The 16,844-nt window shown below is 48.0% G+C and overlaps 2 pseudogenes; one reads left to right on the plus strand and one right to left on the minus strand.

Moving 5' to 3' along the window:
* Positions 1-496: 496 nt before the first annotated feature.
* LOC130401816 (ubiquitin-conjugating enzyme E2 J2-like) lies at positions 497-4,867 on the plus strand (annotated as a pseudogene).
* A 4,462-nt stretch (positions 4,868-9,329) lies between these two features.
* On the minus strand, positions 9,330-16,668 carry LOC130402425 (homeodomain-interacting protein kinase 1-like; annotated as a pseudogene).
* Between the last annotated feature and the right edge of the window lie 176 nt (positions 16,669-16,844).

The raw sequence follows: 16,844 nt of genomic DNA on the forward strand, positions 1-16,844 counted from the left end.
ATTTCATTATTTCTTAAATTGCCCAATGGAACTGCAGCTTAATTGAGTAACAATAAATGTATTGTGTTTCTTTAGGATATTCAGTCAGTTTTTCTGGACAAAAAGGGTGGGATATATTCTAATGTTACCTCACAGTTTCACTACATTGACTGCATCACTTAGTTGCCCCGCAGTAATTCCCATTTAGTGCTCGCGTTACACATGCGCCCTTAAAATAGCATCTGAACAACATGCAACTGACTTTAAACAGGTATTTCCTGGTTTGTGTCGGAATTGTTTTCTGAAACTGCTAAATAGCACCAGGGAACGTTTGCGCCAGCACACGTCTCCTCCTTTCGCTGAACCGCCCCTTGGGGCGCAAGATCATTCCCTAATTTAGCTACGCGTAAATTGTAAACTAGCAACGACACGTGCATCGGTGTAGAAATGCAAGATAGGATGCGCTGGATGCAAGATAGGGCCCTGTGTCATTTGACGTATCATTCGACGTCACGAAATGAAAGCCACCAGCGTGCGCAGCAGAGTCGAACGTTCCAGTGTTTTTGGGGGACTGGCCAGAACATAGGATATTACCTATTTTTTCTAAATTGGGAACTTATTTCAGTAACTAGTACCATGGGATATATTACTTGTTGACTATCATATAAGACAAATAACCACGCTTAAAACAAAATAAACTGATACGAAAATATTTGGACGATTGGTTCATAATTATGGATAAGTGAGCGTTATCCATACAGACCTACCTGCGATGACATGCTGTGTATAGCTTCCACGCACAGACTCTCGATTGTCTCAACTAGTCAGCTGTTCGGAGACTGAGAGGAGAACATCCGGAAGTGGCCTGCTTCCTTTTCCGGGGGACGGTGTTATTCCAGCTACGTCGTTGTTATCGGCGACGGTGTATCACTCTTCAGGATTTAACGAGAAACGGCAGCTTCACAACGGACGGCAGCATTCAATATTCTCCTAAATCGGGGTCTCTGGAGAGGTGGGTCTTTGTTGAATGTCACGAGTGGTCATCGTACCGGACACCTCCGTGGTGGTCGTTTACAGTGCTGTCGTCAACAGCTAGCTCCTCGGAGGCTAACGTAGCCGCGGCCTAGGTGGTTGATCAGCCGCTCTAGCACAGAGCCCTCAACCGCGGTCAATGCGTAGGCACTGGGCAGTGTAGAATCTTACTACCATGCTAATAAAGTAACTCGTTTTTACTATTTAAGAACCGTGTAAGCGTGTTTGTGATGTATATAAACGACCTTCCTGTTATGTTCGTTGTTATTTGGTAAGTTAGCCGCAAGCGACTATGAGGAAGTTGTTATTACGAGTAATTTAATGTCGAAGAACTCGCCTGTCAATGCGTAAGTGAGGCGGTCAATCACTTCAGAGCTCTTTGAAAAATGCAACCCATCACAGGCGTATGACCAAGCGTTCCTCATACTCGATAAAGGTGGATTTTTGTGAAACCAAAGCCATGCCGGTACAGAGAGGATGACCCTGGCCCCCTGTAGAGGTGCGATATTGGTTTAACCTTTTCACCCAGAAGTGACCCGTATCCGGGTAAAGCTACTAATACTAGTAAAGATATGTATTAACAAATTGGACCAGGGCATTGTTTCCCCTGGAATATGGAACTACTAGCACCAATCGATACATTATTTAATTTATTGAAACATACGTTCTTTCTTCTGAAACTCAAAGTTTATTCAGAGGGATGCGTTTGGCAATGCCCCCCCCCCCCTCACTTTGTATTGGAATCTTTATTGTGTGAGGCAAGGGATTGTAGGAACGCTCTCGGGCAGGCATGGGATCGAGGTGCTGTACTGCCTGCTCGTTGCATAAAGCTAACTGGAATTCAACCCTTGACCCCCCCCCTCTCAACGCTGCGCAATCCCTGAACGTATGCAGGCCGTCACAACAATCCCTGCCCACGTTAACCGCCAGATACGAATGGAATGGGAGGCATTGCCAACGCAACGTTTGGAGGGGCATGGTTTTGGGTTGGAGCGCGTCTGGTGCACCGGGTTCTTGCGTGCCCGGTCTAGCAAAGGGGTAAAAGGCCCTAATGCCATCGTAGTGGCCTGCGGGGGCTTCTTGGCTAGCTGCTTTATCAATGAGTGAATCAACGTCGACTAGTGTTGTACATAGTGTCCATCCTTAGACATACTGCCTTGCCTTACCTTTATGAGGTTGTGACTGAGCCAGCTTCCTCTAGCTATGGCCAAGAGCATCTCCGTTGGATGACATTATGTAAGCCATAGATCCACGGAAACTGCGCTTTCCGTGGATCTATCCAACATTTGTAATTGAAAAAAATATACATTTGGCCTTGCTTATATTGACAGTGAATGGAATCTTACTTGCTCTATCCATTTCTAGATGACCAGTAACGGGAACAAGAGAGCCCCAACAACAGCCACTCAGCGACTTAAACAAGATTACCTCAGAATAAAGAAAGACCCTGTGCCTTACATCTGTGCGGAACCTCTCCCCTCTAATATCCTTGAATGGTAAGACCGCTCATCAAAATCTCTAGGAAGGTTCAAGTGAAATACATTTGGTATTCATTTGCATTAGAGTCAAAAGGATGTTTAATCAAGTTGACTTGCATGGAACAGATGCATGAATGTACGGGAATGTGAGTTTGTGATTGCACAATCGTGTTTGATTTGATTTATGTGATAAGAAAATGTGCGATTATTTAATTCTGTGCCACCCACTGTGACCTCTATTCAGATTTCTCTAATTCATGCAAACATACAAATTGGGTTGATTTAATACATTTGATTTACTCCTTTTAGGCACTATCTTGTTAGAGGTCCTGAAAAAAAACCATATGAGGGTAAGTGACAATTGAGACTGGGATGAAGTATGAGCCGGACTCAACCCCATTTGAGTAATATTCATAGTACTGCAAATGCAAGGGCTTTCATCAGCGGGCCACGGGCTCACTCACTACTGTATCACCTCATTCACGATAGTGACGTCACTGACCATTTATTCAAATTAAAAACGTTGGAGTTCTTTGAGATTGCCGCCTAAACAAAAGAAATATTCTAGCTTTGTTCTATATTTCTGAGCTGACCTTTGCGATCTGTGATCCCCAGGAGGTTATTACCATGGAAAACTCATATTCCCACGGGAATTCCCATTCAAGCCTCCTAGTATCTACATGATCACACCAAATGGACGATTCAAGTGCAATACAAGGTAATGCATCAGAGGATTATGGTTGCGTGGCTGTTTTTCTCGAGGATCTGTGTTAATTTGCAACAGCGTGTCCCCAGCCTCACCGTCTCGTTCTTCTGCAGGCTATGTCTCTCCATCACAGACTTCCACCCGGACACGTGGAACCCGGCCTGGTCGGTGTCCACCATCCTCACGGGTCTGCTCAGCTCATGGTGGAGAAAGGTCCCACTCTGGGCTCCATCGGACCTCTGACTACACAGTGAGGACCCACACCCTGAGGTCATCCCGTCAAAAGCATGTGTCGAATGGGAATGAAGTTCTCATCTTGTCTTTGTTGTTTTTTGTGGTTTTTAGAAAGACAGCTGTCTGCCCAAAGTCTGACCTTCAATCTCAAGGACAAAGTCTTCTGAACTCTTTCCTGATGTAGTGGATGTAAGTTTTATAACTCAGTCATTGTCATGCTCCCCGCCTGCTCCTCTACTCTCCGACTCTTCAATGTGGCTGGTGTTTCCCTTTGCTGCTCTGACGTTCCCCTCCTCTTCCTCCTGCTGTGTAGGAGATGAAGCAGAAGCAAAGGTCCAGGAGGAGCTGAACGCCCGCACCCAGCCTCCCCTTGCCCGACGTGGTCCCCGACGGCGACCCCCAGCACGCCCACTATGGCCACCCCGCCCTCAACGGCGGGCCGGCCCCCCTAGCGGCGCTAACCCCGCCCCCGGCATGCAGCATGCCAATCGGAACCACGGACTGCTGGGCGGGCCCTGGCCAACCTGTTTGTGATCGTGGGCTTCGCGGCCTTCGCCTACACGGTCCAAGTACGTGCTGAGGAGCATAGCCCAGGAGTGAGGGCGGCGGGGGGACTCCGCGCGTCTCAGGCTAGCGTCGAAGCGGGCTAGTGGACTACAAGTGAGATAGACACACACCAAGGCCAGGTGGGAGGATCGGCCCAGGCTGACATGCTGACGGACCCCCCTACCACACCTGCCCCCCTCCCTCCTTCCTTCCTTTATACCACCTCGCCATGACGACCACTTCCACCAACAACAACAACAACAACAACGCAGACTTTGGAAGGTCGGGCCTGAAGGTGACCCCACCCCAGGACGGAGCGAAGGTTCGAAGGGGCAGTAGGACCCGGAGACTGAGAGGAGTTGATGACATTTGTGATCCACTCTTTAGTTTTCAGAAGGCCATCCCAGCAGCAGGAGAAGGGCTTGGCTCATGGGTTCATCAAGGGGTCCATATTGTAATATTTTGACTCTGCTTGGGGCTGTAATGTTTATCTTCTTCATACATGTGTTGTTTATTCCAGGAAGTACCATAACTAGCTGAGTAAATGTATCCTACCCTTGTACTTTTTCCTCTAAAAATAAAAAATTGGTTAGACCTCAACCTTAATGTAGAGTAACGCCATTGTTTGCACTTTTCTTTAAATCATTGATTTTTAATTGATTTTTAAAAAATGCTGTTCTGTATCTAAAATTTCCAATGGATAACTATTTGACAGATTATACCGTATGCTTTATGACCATAATATACACAGTCTAATCTATAAAAATAATCATACCGGACCCGCACTTCATAATCTCGATGAGGTCATGCTCTACATTTTGGCTGTAAGTCAGGGTTCTTTCTGTAGCTTTGTATTTAGGCGATACATAATTGAGGTTACTCTTATCTTCATTTAAACAAATGTACATTCATATGTTCAATATAAACCAAATGTCTTGCAACTGAGTGTGTTTGCACACAATGCAATGCTGGCCAACTTCAATACTGCTGTGTTTTAAAAAGGTAAGCTCCTTCACGACCATAGCATGTTCTGAAGGAGCCTCGTGTTTTGGGGCAAATACAACATACATCTTATACTGGAGACCAAATGTACAATATTCTCCGGATCAACGACCATCCAATCAGTATGATAGTCTCGTCTCCACTCGCCTCTCTTGATCAACCCATGAGCCACGACAGTCCCTGTCTGTCTGCACAGATGGTATTAGAAAGGAATACCTTTTTAATTGGCTTAGCTGACCGGTATAGAGACTTAGCGTCTTATCTGGGTCGAAATTAGAAGACACACATGACCCAACATGTTCTGGAGTATGTTCTGTTTAATCTTTATTTTATTTTAATTTATAAGACCTAGCTTTAGCTAGTAGTCTTGTTATTTTCTGATAACATGTCCGGTTGTTGCCGTGCCTGAACTGAATGCGGAACACAGGGACAGACCGGCGCGTAGGCTTGTGTCACTGCTTACGAATGACTGTTTTTGTGTTGCATTTAGTACAGATGGCTTTTACCGTTTATCAACTACTTTTAAAAGTTAAGAATTGTACACAAGAAGACTGGCCTTTCTATAGAATAAGACACACTGTACGTGTGTGTCTGTTTGTTTTTCTTAAACAAATTTCCATTATTCAATTAACTGTGAAAATGTAAGATTTCATAGTGACGAATAAATAACCCTGCTCGGCAGGACCCTTACAGAATTCTCTAAACTCATTTGGTGGTTCCGATGGATGCGCATTTGACTTTTGGAATGTACCGTGAACACGTTATGCGTTTCTCTCTAATTGTAGAAAATCACCTTGACAGAATCAAAAAGGTTTTCATTAAATAATTTACTTGGGGGGGTCTTCATTGACTGAATTGTGTGTAATTGTGTGTGTGCGTTAACTGAACATCACGTTGCTTGTACCTGAAGGTCTATAAATTAAAGTCATTCGTCAGGTGTTCACGGTAAGTGGTTAGGGAGATCAGCGAGTGATAGCAATCCCTTTAGGGCCCTCATAAAATGGGAACACAAGAGCTGCATGACGCAGACAATAGCTACAAGGGTAGTCCTGGTTAGATTAGATTATTGATCCCAGCAAAAAATATATATTTTCAATCCCCAATAGAATACCTGTTTGTTGTATTTTTAAGGTGCAGGTAAAAAAAACCACTTTAAATAATTTTCCTTATATTATAAAATGTCCTACCTACATCAGTTAGTGTGTAAACGCAGTGAAATAGTAAAGTAATAAGGCCAAGCAATTTGACGTTACAAAACAATCTACTATACGACTCAAACAGTTTGTAAATAAACCAAACACTGGACTTGAGGTTATTTTATTGAAAAACAGTGACGATAGTTTGAACTGAAACCTTATCCCTGAATTAGTCTACCAGATAACTTCTTAACAATGCCATGGAAGGATGGGATATAAACAGCCAAAAATACATTTAACAGCAAGACATATGAAAACAAATGGGGATGAGATCAAATCCAAAAGCCTTTCGTTTCAGGATTCCAGGAGAAACTTGCTTGACCACAGACGGAGGGAGAAAGTCTGCCACACTGTTACAAAACTTAAAGCCATGTGTACTTCCAACAGAGAGCTTATGACAAGTGTGCATCCGTAAGGTTAAGCGTACAGACAACCCATCAATAATCACGAGCGATACCATATTATGCAGGATGCAGTTGTGGTTTACATTCACCACAATACATCCGAGTAAGACTTAAAAATCCCACTTGCAAACTTTGCATGTATATTCAAATATGGTACTACTCATTGGGAATGGTTAAATAAATACAAGATTACAACAAATGAAATTAGTTTCTGATTAAAAATACTAGTTTGTGTTAGTACGTGTTCTTTGCATGTTACTTGCCGCGCTTACTGCGTCCCATTCTGGACAGTGTAAGCCAGCAGAGCATCATTTACGTATGTGTAGCACGCGAGTGGGTCGGTACAAATCAGAGATGACGCCGTTATAGCCTCTTAAACATCACGCTACAATTAAATCCATTAGTACTGTTGGATCAAAGAATGGGATATCTAGCTAAAGTATATTGATTAATATAATGAGCTAGTTTCTAAAACATGGAAAATAGTAAGAATCTAGTCATATTTTTTTATATAAATGTAATCTAGAAAATACCCAAAAAGCAATTCTCTGGCTAATGATCAGCAGGTATTTCCAGGAAGTTTTGGTAATCTCGGAGTGTCGGGTAGAGGAGGGGATACAGTAATCTTTCCCAAGTCCATTTTCGTTACATGTTAAAACTTGAGGATTCCTTTGTTCCTGAAGATGGGCACGCAATCCATCACTATACGTTTAACTTGATAAATACATTCAGCACTCACAGTTGATGAAGTTCAAATGTTTCTATTGCATAAGGTCCATATGCGCCCTTCCTAAAACACTTAGTACATTAATTGTGACACTATCACATGTGCATTTTTTTTAAATTAAAAAACAACCATCACGGTCCCATCCATGCCTTTCTCAGCAGATGGACTTCTCTCGGGTAGTGAATAAATCTTCAACGACCTCACACTGACAAAAAACATAATTTATGCATTATAAAATAAGTACTATTTGTGATGAATGTAGTGATACAGCCAAACACATGAGCCAAAACACAGGAAATATCATGGGATTAGTGCCTCACATAAAACTTACTAACTTAACTCATGGGACAGGGGCTGGCCCGAATGTCATTTTTCAGGCTTCGAATACTCGTTGATTTTTCGAGCGAATATTCGAATAACTCGTTCCAGAAAAACACCATCAAAAACAACATTAATAATACCTATATACTCCTGGAACCGATTTTGACAGTATCTGCATATTTTTTGAAGATTTAATATCTTTTGAACGTTAATTAGAAGGCCTAAGTAAGTTGGAGTTTTTAGTTTTCCCCCGTGGAAGCGAACAGCTGTTGTTCCGTTCCAAATCAGCTGTCCTCTACCATCTCAGCCCTTACGGGAGATTTTCAATTCATCCTTGAACGTGCATCTTTTCAGGACTTTGTACATTAAATCCATAACAAATACCGAATATTGATTGTCGTATGTGTCCCATATTATATCCAATATATTGACCGGGTATTGCCAAGACGCTCACGCTCTGCAGCAGCCAGTCACAGTTGATTGGCACGGCGCTGTACAGTGAACGTAAACAACCAACTAAGCTAAGGTTAGCATTTCGCTAGGCATTACTTTTCCTCCCGAGATCCCGCTGATGTTGTGTTATAAAGTAAAGGAAACAAGATATATAATCTTCCTCACCTCTCTCGCTTCTCTGCTTGGTGCCGCTTATAGTTTGCCTCCCTCGATCTGTCACGTACGTGGAAAAAAAACGAAGCTCCGAATACTGATTTAAGCTTCGAATACTAATTTTCAGAACGAGTATTCGAATATTCGAATAATTCGGGCCAGCCTTGTTTTGTTTTTTTGCCAGCGATCAACAAGCCTTTGTGCAAGGCTTCAGGGCATAGGCAAAGTGTCATGTTACAGGAAGTATTCCTCTTATCACAGAAAGCCCTATAGCTTGAACAAAACGGGTGTCAAACATATATCACAACGCCAAATCCCACTTCTGAATAAAATGGGGAGGGACAAAATAGAGAGGGTGTTAAAAACTAACACCATCCTAAATGATAATTAAACCGATACAAGGTCAAATAATGCAAAATGTTGGATAAAACATTAAAAATGAGTTTAAAGGAGCATTTAAACTAGACATGGTGAAAAGGGGTTTCTTATAGTGAACTGCAGCAGTTTAATAGTTGATATAACCCCTGTGCTTCCACCCTGACCACTGCCCTGCACTAGAGACCAGCCTTCTGGGCTCCCTTAGCGACCGAGGGAGGGAGTTAGGCCATCCTCCGAGGCCTAGGACTGGGTACTGGGAGAGCTCTGGGGGGCTAGGAGTACGAGGACAGAGGCCTCTGCCGAGGCGAGGCGGGTGACCCTCTTTATGGGTGGGCGCGCTTTGAGAACCCTTCTGTGGGTAAGGGCACAGACCTGGTGCACACAGGTAAGAAAGGGTACTCAGTGTTTCCCACAGACCAGGTAGCAATATGTGGCGGGGGGGGGGGGGGGGGGTAAGACGTGGAGTCCTAACAGCCACACATTGGTCTATGTATGGGAAACACTGTTACTGCCTGGGAGAAGCTCTCTATGTGTCAGGTACAGCCAGGGAGAACCCCTCTATAGTAGGGGTACAGCCAGGGAGAACCCCTCTATAGGTAGGGGTACAGCCAGGGAGAACCCCTCTATAGGTAGGGTACAGCCAGGGGGACCCCCTCTATAGGTAGGGGTACAGCCAGGGGGACCCCCTCTATAGTAGGGGTACAGCCAGGGGGACCCCCTCTATAGGTAGGGTACAGCCAGGGGACCCCCTCTATAGGTAGGGGTACAGCCAGGGGGACCCCCTCTATAGGTAGGGTACTGGGGCAGGCGACGGGGGCTGAGCGGTAAGCTCCGTAGGCCTCGGCGCGGGCGTCACGCTGACGTAGGGCGAGGCGGTGGCGAAGGGGTGCTGGTAGGCGGCCGGGAGCGCGTGCAGCAGGCCGGCCGCCACCTGGTCCTTGCGGGCCGCGGCGTCCCGGCGGGCCGAGGAGGCGCTGGCGTAGGAGGCCGCCGTGGCGTAGCCGGCCGGGGAGTGTCCTGGCCGCCGGCGGCGTGCACGTGGCCCAGGAGCTGCTCCATGGCCTGGGAGGCCGAGGAGAGCGCCGCCGACGCCGGGTAGGTGTAGAGGCCGGCGCCCGGGGCCGCGGTCAGGGCCGACGCGTCCGGGAAGCTGAAGTGGGTCGCGGGGAGGAAGGTCTGCTGCCGGCGGGCGGAGGAGCCGGCAGAGTGGTGGTGGTGGTGGTGGTGGTGGGACGCCCGGAGGCGCTCCTGGGAGGAGGACACCACGGGCTGCACCTGCACACACACCCAGAGAGAGACGGGGTTCAGGTGAGGCTTCACAGGCCTGGAGCCCCAAGCGGCCCAATGGAGACCTCCCGAGAACAACAAGCACAAACACATCCTGTGGCAGTGTACAGCGCTATCGTATTGGATATACAGCTCACACCGCACATCCTGCCCTGCTGGAGGTACCGTGTAGGCTGGTACAGAGGGTCTTAGAGGGTCTAGGCTGGTACAGAGGGTCTTAGAGGGTCTAGACTGGTACAGAGGGTCTTAGAGGGTCTAGGCTGGTACAGAGGGTCTTAGAGGGTCTAGGCTGGTACAGAGGGTCTTAGAGGGTCTAGGCTGGTACAGAGGGTCTTGGAGGGTCTAGACTGGTACAGAGGGTCTTAGAGGCCCTAGGCTGGTACAGAGGTCTTGGAGGCCCTAGGCTGGTACACGGAGGGGCTTTTGGCTGGGCTGGAGGGTCCTGACCTGGCTGAGGTTCAGGGGGTGTGACTGGCTGGGTGCGGGCCCCTGGCGCTCAGCATCGTCCCGGGAGCCGCAGGTCTGGCGGTTGGCAGACCTCTTGGGCTTCATGTAGTTCACTGGAGGGGAATCAGACGGGTCAGCACAACGCTGGGGCAGAGCCACGCTCACTCTTAGACACACACGCGAAGCAGGGATCAAGAGATTAGAACAACTAGTATTAATCTAACATAAACACTAAATAAGTTATTTAATTGATTCAGATTAAAAAAATTATTTGATAATCGTCGCTATAGAAACATTATATTGGCCTTACATCTGGGTTACATAAACCTGACTTGGTCTTGTGTATGTCAATGTATTGGTAGTGGATTACTGCTTAAATAACAATGGAGATCGATGCAGACACCTAAGAACACATGAGAAGACATGAAACACGAGAAGACATGAGAAGACACGAGAAGACACGAGAAGACATGAGAACACGAGAAGACACGAGAACACGAGAAGACACGAGAAGACACGAGAAGACACGAGAACACGAGAAGACATGAGAACACGAGAAGACACGAGAAGACACGAGTACACATTAGAAGACATGAGTACACATTAGAAGACATGAGTACATATGAGAACATGCTCACTCACCAGTATCGGTGCGGGAGCGGGGGCCGGCGCCCCGGTCCGACGCCGGGGCCTTGACGGAGGCGCCACCACGGCCGGACCTGGCGTGCTGGCGGGAGGACAGCACGCTGGAGGGCAGGTGGCCGCGGCCCAGCGGGGTCAGCGGGGTCAGCGGGCTGGCGTTGGACGAGTCCGAGTCGTGCACCGTCACGCAGCTGATGACGTTGGTCCTCTGGCTGAGACTCACACTGAGGCGCGCACACACACACACACACACACTCTAACTGGTTAGTGGATCTTAACAAGAGGGATAAATTGGCTCGCTGATGCTACAACTGCAAACGTTGGATGCGAGTGGTTGATATCCCCAAAACACTACCGAAACCTAAGTGTAACGCCCTTACAATGCCTACATTTAACCTTGAACCCGACTAGGTTTAAACCTACACCTTTAATCCAACGCTAATATTATTACCAACACTCACACCATTACTAACCAAAACCCTATTAGTATGTCTAGCTTTACTCGTTAACCCAACGAGCTGTATGCCTCAACATCAGGTGGGTAAACAGGGCTCGGGTTCCCACCTGGCGGGGTAAACTTGCGCTCGTCCTCCGTGTCCGTGTCACTGTGGATGGTGATGATGCTGACTGCAGGGCTGGGGGTCCGAGATGATGATGGGCTGGGACAGTACCGCGGGCGTCACCTCACTGCTGCTGAGCAGTGATGTAGTGGACAGACCCCTGGTGGAACAGAGGGAGAACCAAAAGAACCGCACTGAGCCCGTGTAGATTCTCCAGGGAAGCATGTTATGATATTTTAACAGACGATGAACCCAAAGGTTTGGCGTTTCCGCTCTAATGGCTTCTGTATTTACTATTGGTCTGATACTAAGCTCTTGGTTCCGTGCTATGACACAGATCTAAGTGAGACAGGTTATAATGGAGGGGAGAGTTGTTATTGATCTATTTGATCGAGTGGGTACTTAAGAGTACGATTCAACAGCGGTGTGAACATCAGTCACACTCTTTACGCCTGTCGGCTTGGAAGCCGCACAAATCGTGTCTATTATACAAGTCGTAAAATGCTGTTTTTGGCATGAAGTGCACACAAGGAAGGCTAACAGGTAAGGGGTAGAAGATGAGAATATTGCATGAATAAAGAAACCCTGCCAAAACTATGGAGTCTGGGTGTATACTCCCCATGGATACCACTTTAATGAGATTTGCTTTACATGCTTATTTCTAGTTACTTTTAGCTATATTTGCATCTGCCTTAAGAGTCTGTCTAACAGCTATTGTATTGGGAATGGCCTGGGGCCTGGGAATGCTGTCGTAGTTTCAGTGTGGATGGAGTGTGATGTTCGGTGTGTGAGAACCGGAACGCACGCTGCCCTTACCTGTTCCTGCTCTCTCCCCGCCGGGCCTTAACCTTCTTCCTCTCCGGCTGGGACCTGGTCTGGGCTGTGCTCCTGGGGGACAACAAACACGAGACGTGGTCACCGAGCTGCCCCTTGTCCCAGCCGAGGAGATGCTGACCTGGCCGGTCCACCCACCTCCAGCTGTGGGCCTGCTGCGAGGCACGCCCGAGTGGAGCACTCCCAGCGGCGACTCCACCACGGCCGACGGGGGGGCCGTGCCGTGGATGGCCACGCCCGGGACCTGTTGCCAAGACGAGGATGAGGATCTGCTGGGTGCCGGTGGGCCAGGCCTGCTGGGGGAGGGGAGGGGGGGATGGTGAGAGAGACAGACGGGACAACCGTAAGTCACGTGGATGGGAGTCCTGACGAGTGACCACGCGACACGAGTCATCGGAGGTCTCCCCGGCGCAGACTGAACCATGCTTGAGAGACGGGGGTGAGGGTCAGAGGCGGGGACCAAACCACCGTTTCTCCCCCTCTACGGTCAGAGCACAGAAGCAGCCTTAAAACAAAGCCATTCTTATTTAAAGCATAGCCCTGTGATACAGCGACCAGGTTCTGTCATGCAAGCAATTGACACCATGGCAACTGAATCAGCTGATCTCGGGTAAGACCTAAACGTGCAATTAACACCACCCCCACACACAAGCACACGCATAACACAACCACACACACACACACACACAGTGCCTGTTGGAGGAAAAAAAACACCCAACAATAGTGATTCGTTTGAGGTCACCGCGGTCAAACAGCAGGTTGACAGGCTGTCATGGAGGAAAAGGGCATGCCACCGGGTCCGAGGTTCCTCCGTACCACGGTAAAGTATCCCCAGGCACACGGTTGCAGGGGAGCCCTTGTTTGTGTGGGTGCAGTTCAATATTCCTGCACCCTCCTCCAGGGAGGGGGCGGGGGTGGGGGAGAGGAGTGGGGAGGACAGACAGAACAAGAAGCTGCAAGCAAAGCGAAGGCCGGGGCAGCCACTCATGCGCTCCATGCGTTCAGCAGACCTATGGGGACCAGAGGATGAGGGGAGAGAGATGGAGGAGGATGGAGGGGACACCCAACCAGCTAGCATTCCACAGCGTCGGACTGAATCGGTTAGAATGCCAGCAGCCGTTAAAAAAACTAATAAGCGCTATTCCAAGAAGGAATCCTATCCTCATTCAATCGTTTTTGAAAGGCAGTTATATTATTGGGTATCCCTATACATTGGGATTGAAGGCGGAGGAGAGAGGCAGCATGTAGACAGAAGACGTGGCTACAGATATCCAGATGCGGCACAGTATGGTAGGAAATGTGGAGGCACTGGGGAAGGGAGGAGCTGGAGGTCGATGGAGGGGAGCAGAGTGACGGCATCGTTAGTGGTGCAGGGAGGGTGTGCGTGCGGCCGCGCGTCTCCCGCGGAGGGGTCATCGGGGGGATTTACCAGCACTGTGGCTGTGTGCTCCAGCAGGGTGGGCCGGGACACCCCCGCGCCCAGCCCTAGGGGCAGAGAGTACGGGGGGCTAGGCCTGCTGACGGAGGGTGCAGGGTGGCCACCATCAGGGGGGTGCAGGAGCCCTACGGTTGGTGGAGGGTAGAGTATATGTGGGCACAGGTTTAGGGTACAGTGAAAGGCCGGGAGCCTGTTTAGGCTCCTCCACGTCGCTAGGAAGAGGATTTCCTTGAGGGCAGGGTAAGGAAGGAAAGATGGCAGTAGACTGGCTGATAACGGATAGCCACGAGCATCCAGGTCATCTGAAAGAGGGAGGCATAGATCTATCCATTCAATTCACCGCCCGACTCTGAAAGCAGTATTTGAGTCAGACAAATCAGCAACGAAACAGCGCTTGATTGGAAATGTGTGTTGCGTCATTTCTACATTTAAAATAGTAAATGAACCACTACAGATGTCCGTACAGTCTCAAATACCAACCAATCAGCTTTCAGTCCAGTCTAGGTTAGCCACCTATCAGCTATCTGCAAATTGTCTGTGAGAGGGCATCATAACTCTTATGATGAGCTTACTAATCATTCCATTGCTACTCGTATTCTCATAGTCTTTCGGTAAAACTAGCTTTGTGACGTTAAACTTAAAATGGTTTCACTATAATGAAACTCAAATATGTCTGAGGTTATTGCAAGATATCCAAACTTGCTGTGTACTCCAAACAAACCAAAAGCCATATGCCGCCGAATACACAGGTTACAAGGTTCATCAACAGTAGTAGTCTCACGATAAGGCTGGAAGTCCGTAGTTCCTGCTTTCGTGCCATACAGGATTTCATTTAACCCCACACAACAATAATGACACAACAGTGGCCATTGATGACTTGCGAAAGTTGTGGCATCTGTTGACTCGACCTCAAACCCTTCCCTGACTCTGTGCCGGGTTTGTTTGAACACACTGCTACGCTTAACATCACGAGAGACCGGTTTGTAGTACCAACCTGGGTGAGCATGCTGGGCGGGAGCTGCAGTGACTGGGCCGACTGGTTCTGAGGTACTATGGGCACAGAGTTATCCATCCTCACAGGGTAGGCGCCGCTCTTGTGGAGGACTGCAGCCCTGCAACCAAACCACAGAGCCCTCAGTGGACGAGCTACACAGTACACTGTGTTCAGAAGTTCCTCAGTGTCTGTTTGGACATTATGAGACTGTGTTCCTATGAATGTCTCTCACTTTGAAGAGACATACAACCTTGTTTTTCAAATAGATTACGGGGGACTTTCTTCCTGGTACCTTGGATGGTGGTGGGGGGGCAGACGATGAGCGTCTGCTGGAAGGGCTCCGCCTGGCTGCACAGGCCGGCAGCGCGGGTCTGCAGCGGGACGCCCTGCTGGGTCAGACCGGGAATGTTGATGGTAGCCTGCTGGTACAGAGCCGCTGGTAGTTGAGCAGTGGCACCGTCCCCGCTGCTGAAGGCACCTGTTGAGAGAGAGACAGAGAGACACAGAGAGAAAGAGAGAGACAGAGACAGGGAGAGAGACAGGGAGAGAGACAGAGACAGAGACAGAGAGACAGAGAGAGAGAGAGAGAGAAAGAGAGAGAGGAAAAGAGCGAAAGAGAAAGAGAAAGAGAGGAAGAGAAAGAGAAAGGAGAGACAGAGACAGAGACAGAGAAGAGAGAGAAAGAAGAGAGAGAGGAAAGAAGATAGAAGAGAGAGAGAAAGAAGAGAGAGAAGAGAAAGAGAGCGAGCAAGAGAGAAGAGAGGAGAGAGAGTGAGAGAAAGAGAGAGAAAGAGAAAAGAGAAAGAGAAAGAGAGAAGAATCCAGCAGATTAGCCCTGGGACGACTGCATCATGTCTGTCTGTCTGTGAGTGAGTTTGGTAGAATGCTGCGTGCCTGGTTGTGCTGGTTGAGCTGACTGCTAAAGGTGACCGTGAGGTTGCCCGCGGAGGCACTGGGAACAGTGTTGGTGGAGTACAGGGATTTGCTGTTTTCGTAGGAGGAGCTCCGTCTCTTGCAGATCTCCATGTTCTGAAAGCACGACTTCACACTTGGAGAGGAGGAACAGACACACATTAGCCAGGCAACCCAACAAGCACCTATACACCATCACCCAAGCCCCTATTATATTATTGATCCAAGTTAAAGTGATGTTTGTTGTTGATGCATGTAATATAGGAGCAGGTAGGCTTCTTGTGCAAGGAAGTCTACAGGTGGACGATGCGATACAACCTTTTCGGCTGGGGTCAAGCTACCTAACCACTGGACTATAATGCAACATTCATCTCTATTCACGAATTATAAGTATATTACATGTTAATATACCATCCCTGAGAGCTGTGGGGGTAACTAGTAGTAGTCCACGTAAATTACTCTCACGGGGTAACTACCAGCATTAGTAGTACTCCATGTTAATATACACTCACTGAGAGCTGTGGGGGTAATCCATGAGTGGCTCATCGTGACGAAGGGGTGACCCAGGGTTTTTGTGGGCGTGATCCTCTTGTCTGCGTCCAATCGGAGCATCCTTTTCAAGAGGTCTATGAATTCCCTCCGGTCGGCCTTCTCTGCCAGCATGTCTGTTCCCTCCAGGTGGGAAGACAAGTTGACCTTGGAGGGAGAGGAGGAACAAGGCAGAGTCCATGAGCGGTTACTGCTGTTGTGCATGTTTGACAAAGCATGAACGAAGGAAAAAGCATAATAGAGAGGGATACATGCTGCCCTCAGTGCCAGCCAAGAGCAGGGAAAGCCTACCTGCATCATATCATCCAGACAGTTGAAGATGTATTTCCTGGCCTCCTTTGACTTGATGCCCAGCTCCACCTCCTGCTCTGAAGGAGTCTGAAAGGAGCAAAGAACGTTACTGCTGATTTAACACACAAACAGGGCAAACATTTAGAAAAGGGCTGCAACTAACGATTATTTTAATGATCCATTAATCTGTCGATTATTTTTTCGATTAATCGATGAATCGAAAAAAAAAGAAGAAGAAACATTTGCAATTGCCGCATCTTTGTTCTAAAACTGAACATTAC

This window comes from Gadus chalcogrammus, chromosome 13 (genome assembly GCF_026213295.1).
Source record: "Gadus chalcogrammus isolate NIFS_2021 chromosome 13, NIFS_Gcha_1.0, whole genome shotgun sequence".
Lineage (NCBI taxonomy): Eukaryota > Metazoa > Chordata > Actinopteri > Gadiformes > Gadidae > Gadus > Gadus chalcogrammus.